The following is an 11,995-nucleotide window of genomic DNA, read 5'->3' on the forward strand; positions in this document are numbered from 1 at the left end:
AGACAGGTGAAATACCCTCAGACTTCAAGAAGAATATAATAATTCCCATCCCAAAGAAAGCAGGTGTTGACAGATGTGAAAATTACTGAACTATCAGTTTAATAAGTCACAGCTGCAAAATACTAACGCAAATTCTTTACAGACAAATGGAAAAACTGGTAGAAGCCGACCTCGGTGAGGATCAGTTTGGATTCCACAGAAATGTTGGAACATGTGAGGCAATACTGACCCTACGACTTATCTTAGAAAATAGATTAAGGAAAGGCAAACCTACATTTCTAGCATTTGTAGACTTAGAGAAAGCTTTTGACAATGTTGACTGGAATACTCTCTTTCAAATTCTAAAGGTGGCAGGGGTAAAATACAGGGAGCGATAAGTTATTTACAATTTGTACAGAAACCAGAAGGCAGTTATAAAAGTCGAGGGGCATGAAAGGGAAGCAGTGGTTGGGAAGGGAGTGAGACAGGGTTGTAGCCTGTCCCCACTGTTATTCAATCTGTATATTGAGCAAGCAGTAAAGGAAACAAAAGAAAAATTTGGAGTAGGTATAAAAGTCCATGGAGAAGAAGTAAAAATGTTGAGGTTTGCCAATGACATTGTAATTCTGTCAGAGACAGCAAAGGACTTGGAAGAGCAGTTGAACGGAATGGACAGTGTCTTGAAAGGAGGATATAAGATGAACATCAACAAAAACAAAATGAGGATAATGGAATGTAGTCGAATTAAGTCGGGTGATGCTGAGGGTATTAGATTAGGAAATGAGACACTTAAAGTAGTAAAATAGTTTTGCTATTTGGAGAGCAAAGTAACTGAGGATGGTCGAAGTAGAGAGAATATAAAATGTAGACTGGCAATGGCAAAGAAAGCGTTTGTGAAGAAGAGAAATTTGTTAACATCGAGTATAGATTTAAGTGTCAGGAAGTCGTTTCTGAAAGTATTTGTATGGAGTGTAGCCATATATGGAAGTGAAACATGGACAATAAATGGTTTGGACAAAAAGAGAATAGAAGCTTTTGAAATGTGGTGCTACAGAAGAATGCTGAAGATTAGATGGGTAGACCACATAACTAATGAGGAGGTATTGAATAGAATTGGGGAGAAGAGCAGTTTGTGGCACAACTTGACAAGAAGAAGAGACCGTTTGGTAGGACATGTTCTGAGGCATCAAGGGATCACAAATTTAGCATTGGAGGGCAGTGTGGAGGGTAAAAATCATAGAGGGAGACCAAGAGATGAATACACTAAGCAGATTCAGAAGGATGTAGGTTGCAGTAAGTACTGGGAGATGAAGAGGCTTGCACAGGATAGAGTAGAATGGAGAGCTGCATCAAACCAGTCTCAGGACTGAAGACAACAACAACAACAACAACAACAACAACATGTATGTACAGCAGTTTACCGGCACAGTTTTCTATACTAGACTAACATTTTTCATGTTCGGATTAACTGAATGTTTGGATTACCAGAGTTTGGATTAGCAGGACTGCTGTACATTACACAACAAACAACACTTCACATGACTGTTCGTATAAAAACTGTTTCATCAAGTATTAAAACAAACATAAAAAAAACAGGAATTTCTGTTACATTCAGAAAATATATACTATTCTACACATGAGTCCATCTTGTAAAAAGAATATATATAGGAATTTGAATATTGCTTACACATACAGCTTTCATTGCACATGGTTAGTCTGTACCTGTTTGTCACTGTATGACCATGAGGAAGCTATATTTTGTCTGCTTTAAATATTCATGCAGTTCATTAAGAAATACAATACTTCTTCTTCTTGTGTTACGGCCTCTGTAGGACCATGGGTAGTCCCTTCGTGGACTGCATTTTCCTCTTCTTCTCCGAGAACCTGCTCATTCTTTCTCTTCTTCTCTCCCACTCTTCTTCTGAGCTCTTCAGTTTCCGTTTCTCCTGTCGACTCCACTGGTGACACTCTAATCTTTCCCTGTATTCTTCTCTGTCATTGATCTCTGACATATTGGTCAGTGTATATTTGTTCCTCCAATTTTCCTTTCCTTCGACCTTGATCCCCAATTCCAACCAGTCCTTCTGAAGTTCAACAACCCACTCGGTTCCTGTCTTTCCCCTTGTCCTCCCTGTTGTTTCCCACACTCTCTTTGTCATTCTGTCCATACTCATCCTAACTACATGTCCAGCAAACCTTGCCCTTTTGAGTCTGTTTTCCCCGGATATTGTTCTGCCTATAAACATATTTGGCAGTACTCCTGATGATGCTGCAATATTCAATCAATGCAGCCCTTATGTATGTCATAGCCTGGAGTTTACATGTAATTTGTGTATCTAATTATGTTATACCAAATCTGAAACTTATAGACATCTATCAGTAGTCTCATAACAAAACAGTTTTTCCAACATAACAACACCTGACAACACAACATCATGAACAAGAATGTATAGAGTAAAATACTATAATGATTAAGTACATATACACTTTTTCATTTTGCCCCTTTTACCCATTTCTGTGGACATAAGGTTTTAAATCTAAAATGTTACGAACACCTAATGGCTTCTTTGACTTAGGATAAACAAGATAATAGGCGTTAGTGTGCAGAGTTCCTTGCACTTCCAAGGGACCATTATAAATATATTTGAATTTAGAAATGTATTGGTTTATTTCACTAGATTTTTCGTGAGTTTTTGTGAGAACAAAGTCCCCAATTTCGAATTTGGTCACTTTAAGGCCCTTATCATGCCTTTTAGATATTGTTTACGCATTTTCTTTCATTCTTTTTCTTACTACATCTTTTTTCTCTCTCAGATCCAGTTCTACGTAGGGTGGAAATTGTAAGTTTTCTTCAACTATACTTTTGCTCTTATGATTAAGTAGAATTTTCTTGGGCGTATATCCTGTAGTTTCATGGTGGAGGGTATTCATTACAATTTCAAAGTATGCAATACACCTGTCCCATGCCTTATGACGGTGGCAGCAGAAAGTTCGACACAATCTACCTAGCTCACTCATATAGCGCTCCACGATATGTTATTTACTGGTCAATCACCTATGTCTGAGGGCTTCTTCAGTTTTTTAGCATTTGGATTATTATTAACACCACACAGACAAATTAACTGGTCCATGCTCATATACATAGCTGGATGTATGAAGTTAGTAAAGCAGTGGCGAAGTTTTGGTAGCAAGCAACATGGCGGGTAACTGTACTCACAGCTCTTGATGTTCAAATGCTCTATAAAATTTCCTCTTGGCATTGGCTTTTCAACATATTAGAGGCACTCCTTTTTGCCAAGAATACCAAATAATAGCCAGATCCACATCTGAGGCAAAAATCCTTTGCAAAGCAGCTTCCAATTGCCTCTCTTAGCACTGTTGAAGTATTCAGTGCTATGGCTAGCCCCAGACTGCTTACCATTCGTACCAAGGAGCCGCCCAGTTTGACTGCCAAAACCACCTTTTACATTGCGCCATGCCGCTTCCATTGCGGAGAGACTTCCCTACGTCTTTTATGTATTACAAATACAAGTGCCCTAAGCATGAACCATCTTTCAGCAAACATTGTCTTTTTTATAATCATACACATATTATAATAATTTATACTTTTAACAATTCATTTTGATTTTTCCATATATAAATTATAAAACTGTAATTCCCTGTCACAAATAAAGGACTTTAACTAACAAAGAATATGCACTCCATAATTGCAGATACACAGTTACATGATATAAACCTGCTTCTGATCGATAACCGTGTTATGGACCGTAGACCACAACAGCATCAGGCTGTTTGTGCTGTTCGTGATCATACTGTTCATTGTATAAACACTACACCTGGCCCACCTGTCTCGTGTAGACCTCAACACCTCCCTTCTCACAAACTTAGAGTGCGAAGGCCACTGTGGACAAATTAATGCCCATCGTACAGTCCCTGGATGACCGCCATAAAGCTCATTTTAAAAAAAAGGCAAATTGTAGAGCCTGTGTGGCCACTACTGGTGGATCAGTGACTGATCTACTATGGACAGTTATCCAGTGCCTAACTTACAGGACTTTGCTCAAATGTTAGCGAGTGCCAAAGTATTCAGCATTATTGACTGTAAAGCAGCATACCCCCCAGATTCCCGTAGTGGACGAGGACATATGGAAGACAGCAGCCACTACACTTTTCACACTCTCTGAGTTCTTGTATATGCCTTATGGATTAAAAAATGCTGCTTAAACATGGCAACATTTTATTGACAACGTTTCTTTCAGTTCCTCATTTTGTTATACCTACATAGATGACTTCCTTATATTCTCATGGTCTGCAGGAAAGTATGAGACTTACTCACAACAAGCCCTGGGCAGACTAGCTGCCCATGGGGTCATGATTAATGAAGACGAATGTTAGCTACAACAAGTCCATGTGACATTCATCAGTCACCAAGCAGCTGCCTGAGGCATCCTCTCAACACCAAAGAAGACTGACCATATAAGTTATTTCTTGTAAACTCAAGAAGAAAAGTCAGTATCATCAGCTGAAATATAACCAAATTAAGAAACGTCTGAAACATGGTATAAATAAATTGTAATAGCCTATTATTCACAAAAACTGTACTTCCCAGAAGCAATTTTGCATCTGTAGAATTAAAGTTTCAAACTATTATATCACAACGCAGGAATAAGACACAAACTAAAAATCAGCATGGGTGAAAGCCACATGCCTGTAATACATGCTAAGTAAGTGCAAGGGCCGTACAGAAGCCAGTAATTATGAGCTGTGGTCATGAAACAGTGTGATGACTTTGTAATGCTATTATAAATATAATACTGCCATTAATCTGTATATTTTAAAATTTTTTTTGTTCCATAATAATTTTGAAAAATTAAGAAAATACTATAATGAGAGTAAGCTTTTGTTAAGTGTAGTTTATCTATTTAAAATAAGCTCTTTGACGTAGGCGGAATAAATGTATTAAAACATATTTTGTAAACAATTATGTAATATTTCAAGTACAACTGTAATTAATTATGTCAATTTTGTTTGTATATGCTGTCATGCAATTGTAGATGGTTCATACTTAGGGTTTTTGTAAGCAGAAGTGTAAATTGAAAGGGTGTAGGGATCATAGGTAGAACAGAACTCTGTTCTGTGGTGGAATGGAAAAGGTGGTGTGGCGCGCGAGTGAGAATTGGCGCGCAAGTGGCTTATACAGTCAGTAGCTGCCCTGCAAGTGGTGAACATGCATTACGTTGGTCAAACACTAGAGGCCCTGAATTTACCTGAAGACTGGGTTGTTGGCCTCGGACGTGTTCTATATGATTGGCGCAGTATGGCAATAAATTAATAGCTCAGAAATTTGCAATTTTATTGTCGCCATCGAGAGGAAGACAGAGCTATGTACATCAAGAGCTGTACCTGCGCAATGTTACTATGCAGCACCACCTCATGCCACCTTAGACATCAGTAACAGGCAAAGTACTTTATTTAGAAGTGTATCACAGTATGAACCATCCATCTTCAATCAGTGGAATATAAGTATCAAATGTACCTTTGTGTTTATCTGTAAGTTTCCTATTTCCTTTATCTCAGTAGGGTCCTTACCTAAATGAATTTACTCCGAGTATCCTGATGTTTATTGAAGCTTGAATAATAGTAAATTACTGGCAATAGTACTGTTTTGGTAGTAAATTCTGAAAATCATTATTAAATATTAAAGTTTGCATGTATCAGTTTAAGGGCCACCACTTTGCGTGACCATGAGGATAAGTTTTCAATAGTATTTCTGAAAGTAAAGTAACATAATTGTTTAATTGCAACAATCTCAACAGTAATTGTTCATGTTGCTTCTCCATGCTGAAGAAAGCCAGAAAAATATTGGTGTTAGTAAAACATTAACAAATAACAGTCCTAAAGAAATGAAATTTAGTCGCGTTAAACAATAGTTTTGGTCATATGAATGATAGCTATAAGTTTAATATTTTTTTGTATCCTTGCTGAAACATATGTGTGTCTTCTTTAAATAATTACTGAAATATAGTGATAAATTCCATAAGTAACAGAAAGTGGGATTAATAGTACTTACTGCCAAGTGACCGTAGTAAGTGAAAGTAGTTATTTATTCAGTGTCGAAAATGGACTTCATCTTTTTGTGTAGACGCTGTGCCTGATTTGGGCTGGCAGCCATTTTATTAAGCGAAACAGTTTATTGTTATTACAGGCTTTGTCTGATAAAAGGTTTTCAAAAGTAATTATTCTCACTGCTTTTCCCCCAAACTGTATGATTCGGAGAAAAATAGTTTGATACTTTACCAATGGGTTGAACTCAGTTAAAATCGATGGTTTGGAGTGTTAGTGCTGCGTGATTTTGTGGTGGTGTTCCTGCTGCTACTTACTGCACAGTTCTGACATTCCGAATCGCGGATCTTCCATCTTTACAGTGGTAGAACTTAAACATTCTGGTACCATATTGATGAGAACGCGAAAGTACCATTGCAACTTGACAGCAATGTCATGAGCTAGGTTCATCAAATGAGACAAACATCTAGTGTAGGTTCATCAAATTATACAAACATATAGCGATGATGATTTTTTTTCCCCCCAAAAGATAATATATTTTGGTCAAATTGTTTGAGGCTAACGATTCTTCAATAAGTCTAAACATGGGCAGACTCTTTGCTCTAGTGCAATAACTTTATAAGAAGCACCACCAAGATAGATTTTGAGAATACACCCTATATTAACACTATGCTTTGTTTTCAATTACATGACATTATAAATGGATAGTATGTTGTACTTTTCAAAAGGACTTTGTAGACTTGGTAAGGTTTCACTGTGAAGTTCTGTATTTTGGTGCAAGTGTATGAAAATATGAAATTGGGGCCCCTACAAAATCAAAGTAAAACTGAAAGCTTATTGTATTATCATGTTTGTATTGCTGTCAGCTGTCTGAGAAGTACCAACATTAATTGTTTATAGGCTAATATTCTTATGGTAAATAAAGACCTTCTTTGCTAAACATCATTATTGCTGTGTAAATATAATACTAGTAATTGGGGGGGGGGGGGGGGGGGGGAATGAGGAAACAGTACCTTTATCCAAGGTAACATCTTATCTGCTAGTTTCAGTAATTCACATTTTGCCTCTTTAACCACAAATCCTATATAGCAATGCAGGAAATTTATTGTCAATAAAGTCTACAGAGCTAGTTTCTAACAGCTGCTACACTTCATTGATTTATATGTTGATAATGTCTCCTTGATGATGACATCCATGAAACACAGTAAGTAAATGAATGAGTGGAAGCATGAAGTCCACAGTTTTAGCAGTAGTGGTTGCTTGAGAGCAGCAATCTGCAAGCCATTTACTGATGCTATGTCAACTTTCTGCCAATGACCAGAAGCAAACACATTTTCTGCATGAAATCAGTCATCTTTACTCTGCAAACCAATGTGAAGCTCATAACAGAGGGCAAGACCCACTGTACCAGTTATTAGAGCTTCTTTCCATTCGCTTCATGTAAGGAGCTCAGGAAGAATGATTGATTGAATGCCTCTGTGTGTGGAGTAATTATTCTAATCTTAGCCTCACGATCACTGGGTGAGTGCCATGTAGGGGATTTTTAGTATATTCCTAGAGTAATTATTTAAAGCTGTTTCTTGAAACTTCATTAACAGATTTTCTCAGGATAGGACAGGGGTTGAAACTTTAGTAGTGACAACTATATATTGACTGCCTGAACAAAATAGATACATGTTTCAAAGTTTTACTGACCTTCAATGTAGTCACCAGCATTGTGTATAACCTATTGCCATTGATGTGGAAGTAGTAGGATACTCTTAGCAGTCAGTGCCAGTTGTGTTGACAGTTCAAGCAGCATGGTCTATTGCCCGACCAAATTGTAGCAGTGAATGCCATGAACTGTTTCCTTCATTTTAGAAATTGAGTTGAACTTATGAAGGCTTATGTCAGGGGAGTGCAGTAGGTGGTATAGCACCTAGCAGCCCCATCAGTCAAACAAATCAGTAACAGCTTGCACTGTACATGCCTGAGCATTGTCCTGGAAAATGATGGTAAGGTCCTGCAGAACATGTCACCACTTCTGTCTCTAAGCTGGTCGTAGGTTGTGTTCCAAAAGTGAACAGCATAGAGACAGAAGTGATGAATCTTTCTGCAGGACCTTTACATGGAGGAATGGCATCTGTCAAAAAGTAAGTACTGTTGTTTTGTGGCAGTTTTAATGTGGATGGAAGTGTGTAGCTGACCTTCGGAGAGGATGAGATCAACATAAAGGAAAGTGGCTTGGTACCATATGAAATTTAATTGGAAGAAGATTTTCAGAGATTCCATGAATTTTAACTGGTCAGTCTCATCTTGAATCCATATGGTAAAGATACAATGTACCTAGTCCAAACCAGCAGCTGAAGACTAATGGATCCCAGGAAAGCCCCCTCCAAGCGAACCATGAAAAGGTTGGCATAGGAATGAGCCATCTTGGTTCGCATGATCTTTTTCTACATCTGCCCCTCAAAGGTTAGTGGTAAGTATAACGTTGATTAAGGTGATTTGGAAGAATGTCATAGGTTTGGAAGCAGAAGAGAGTTGACTCAAGAAATGTTCAACAGCAGACACACCATGTACGTGGGGGATGTCATACACAGGGCAGTGGCATCAGTGGTCACAAGCAAGGTGTATGGTGACAGTGGGAGAGGCACGGATTTCAGATGATGTAGCCAAGTTCAAAACCAGATTTCCTGAGCCATCAAATCCAATACTGGTACAGCTGTTCCCTCCACAAAAAGGCTTCAGAGCAGACCACTGGTGACACAGTATTTTCCTCATCTGGAAAGTATTAATCAGCTACTACAACAGGGCCATGACTTCCTAAAATCATGCCCTGAAATGAGATGCCCTGAAATGAGATCCATTCTGTCTGAAATCTTGCCCTCCCAATCTCCTCAATATTCTTGTCAGCACCTATGTTCCTTCTGCACCCATATTCCTACCCTATGGCTCCTACCCCTGTGACAGTCCCCATTACAAGACATGACCTATGCACCCTCCTTCCACCACCTATAGCAGCCCTGTAACTGGTAAAACATACTTGCATACTATCAAAGGGAGAGCCACCTGCAAAATGACACATGTCATATACCAGCAGATATGTAAACACTGTTCGTCATTTTACATCAGCATGACAACCATCAAACTATCAGTGAGGATGAATGGGCATAGGCAGAGGGTATAAACTGGCAACATGCATTCTCATGTTGCAGAGCATGCCCTACACCGTGGCATATGTGATCACATGCACCACCTGGATTCTTCCCCAGACACCAGCTTCTCAGGACTCTGCAGGTGGGAACTAGCACTACAACAGTTTTTGGTTCTCACCACCCACCTGGCCTTAATTAATGTTAATTTCCACTGTTCTCAGCATTTCTTCACAGTAACCACTCTTTTCTTCACACCATTTTAGTTTTCTACGTCTTTCATTGTCTTACCAATCTATTTTTTACCACCCCCCTCCCACCTCTGTTACACAAAATGCACTTAGCTTTTCACTCTTATTAACTCATGCATGGTGTTTTAGTAGTAATCTCTGTATTGCATATTACCCTATCATCCACCTTTAAGCTCTCAGGTTTTCAAGTATCATCTGATACAGTCCCCAACAATCACTCTTTCCTTCTCATCCCATGCAGTAAATTTCCCCTGACCTGCCCCTGACTTTCCAAAATCTACCCTTTTTCCTAAGGTGATCATATTTTCTAGACTCAAATTTGGGGCATTAACATATTCCCTAGGCCCAAATCCGGGACACATTAAAAATTTTGCAAAATAGGCTACATTTTTCCTAAGGTGACCATATTTTTTAGACTCAAATTCGGGACATTAACATATTTCCTAGGCCCAAATCCGGGACACATTAAAAATTTTGCAAAATAGGCTACATTTTTTTATTTATTTATTATTTGAGAAGAAGGTTTCAATCAAATGTAATAAATACAAAATATCAGTTAAATTTGTTACAAAGAAAAACACATTTACATTTTATTAATACCTTCTAAGATGAATGAGTGTGATGAGGGCAACTGTATTTATCAGTGCTGTGAATTTTCTTTATCAAGTCTGTATTTTTCAACAACATATGAAAAAACACGACACAAGTTTCATCATAATTTATTCTACTTACTAACATTGCTTTCATGGTTTCTACAGCCAACTGTGTTTTGTCACTTGTCCACATATTGTTCATGTGGGAAAATACCCTTTCAGTAGCAGCATTAGTGCCAGGAAGGCAGAAAAGAAACTCCACTAGCTTGAGTACATTTGAGAATGGCACATGATTCTGGCTGAAATGAGAAATCATCTCAACCCATCTTTGACCAGGAACAGTGTTGTTAGCAGTCCATTCAATGATTTTCTCAGTGGATACAAACTGTTTCACACTGAAATACTCATCATACATTACATTTTCTGCAAACTGAACATATGGCACAGTTTCGCTAACTAGAGAAGAAGTTCTTTCAATGTCATCCCATACAGGTATTTGATTCAAGGTAACCCAATTGTAGCAGTCCAAGTTCTGGAAACTTTTTTTCAGTCCACTTTTTCACGTAGGATAGAGCAGTTTCATAGAAAAATAATACAGCATCATGAAACTCCTTACCTCTGCTGGAAGCAGACCTACCTCTGTTTCAAGAGTTTCAAGAATTGTTTTAACTCTTGAGGGAAGGAACTGGTCTTCAATTTTGGACTGCAACGTTGTTTTCAACTTACTAATACAATCAGCCACTTCAAATATAGTGACTAAATGTCCTTCAACTTTTTAAAATGCTTCATGAAATGATGAAGCCTGACTGTGAACAAAGTATAGCCATACTTCAGACAAAGGGTTTTGAAAGAAATTTTGAAGTAACACTGGACCCTTTTTTTCATATTGGAAGTATAATTTTAGTGGTTTAAACATTTTGATGACTCGCTCAACAGCAGGCAACAGTGCTAACCATCTTGTCTGAGCATAACCCAAAATCATTGCAAAATCTGTATCAACAAAGTTGCAAAAGTCCTTCAGAGTTTCAACTCTCACAGTGTATGATTTTAAATACAGAAATATTTTGGAAACTACCATTTCTATATCTACAGGCAAAATATCAGTAGCTGCTCGAACAGTATTATGCAGTATATGAGCAGCACAACCAACCCCTATCAGTCTATGACCGTGTTCCACTTGTAGTTTAGTAAAAACATTATTCTGACCTTTTCTTTCAGCACCTCCAAAATTGCAATTAGTGTTATCAGCACACAGTCCAACAACTTTTTCTTCAAGGCTGTTTTTTCTGAGGCAGTCTGTTAAATAGCCACTCACAATAGTAGATGTTTCCCCAGGCAACGATTTTAACTGTAATAATCGTACTTTTACACCAGTTTTGTACTCAAAATATCTGACGAGGATAGGAAAGACCTTATTCTCTTTGCAATTAGATGCATCAGTCAGAAGTGTTCGTCTGTTCGAGTTACTTTGTATTTCGTCTGCATGTTTGCCATAAAACCTCCTCTGCCTCTTCCATGGATATCAGAAAATATGCAGATTTCTTCCTTCTTCTGTTCAAGTTATGGTTAGAACCATTTCAACCACGCAAATACGTTCGAGTGTGACTTTTTCCCAGTTGCCGTGGTCTCTGACTGCCCATTAGTTGTTCGAGCTGTGGCCAACACGTGTTTGCACAGTAGAAACAGTTTGATAACGGTTTCGACAATTTGTCGTACCCTCTTGACAAATAATTTCCCACCATAACTAAAACTAATAATAAAATATACTGATACAGGTGAAATGAATGTCTGATTCAGGACAAATTGGGTCATGATTGTTAATTTCGGGACAAACAGATGTCCCGAATTACCTTTGAAAAAATTCGGTACAGACACACAGAAATTGGGACTGTCCCGAAAAAAACGGGACGGATGGTCATCTTACCTTTTCCTAGACCTCTCCAGTCATTTTCCTTCACACCTCTTCCTTTCTCTT

At 38.1% G+C, this 11,995-nt stretch overlaps 1 protein-coding gene across 1 annotated transcript in view; it reads left to right on the plus strand.

The window, feature by feature from the left end:
- The window catches only part of LOC124716854 (CUE domain-containing protein 1), a 216,809-nt gene extending 211,993 nt beyond the window's left edge, over positions 1-4,816 (plus strand). Inside the window, exon 8 of the mRNA XM_047243416.1 lies at positions 4,295-4,816. The gene's annotated coding sequence lies outside the window, so the exon portion shown is untranslated. The remainder of the gene's footprint in view (positions 1-4,294) is intronic.
- The last annotated feature ends 7,179 nt before the right edge of the window (positions 4,817-11,995 follow it).

Source organism: Schistocerca piceifrons, chromosome 1 (assembly GCF_021461385.2).
Source record: "Schistocerca piceifrons isolate TAMUIC-IGC-003096 chromosome 1, iqSchPice1.1, whole genome shotgun sequence".
Taxonomy (NCBI): domain Eukaryota; kingdom Metazoa; phylum Arthropoda; class Insecta; order Orthoptera; family Acrididae; genus Schistocerca; species Schistocerca piceifrons.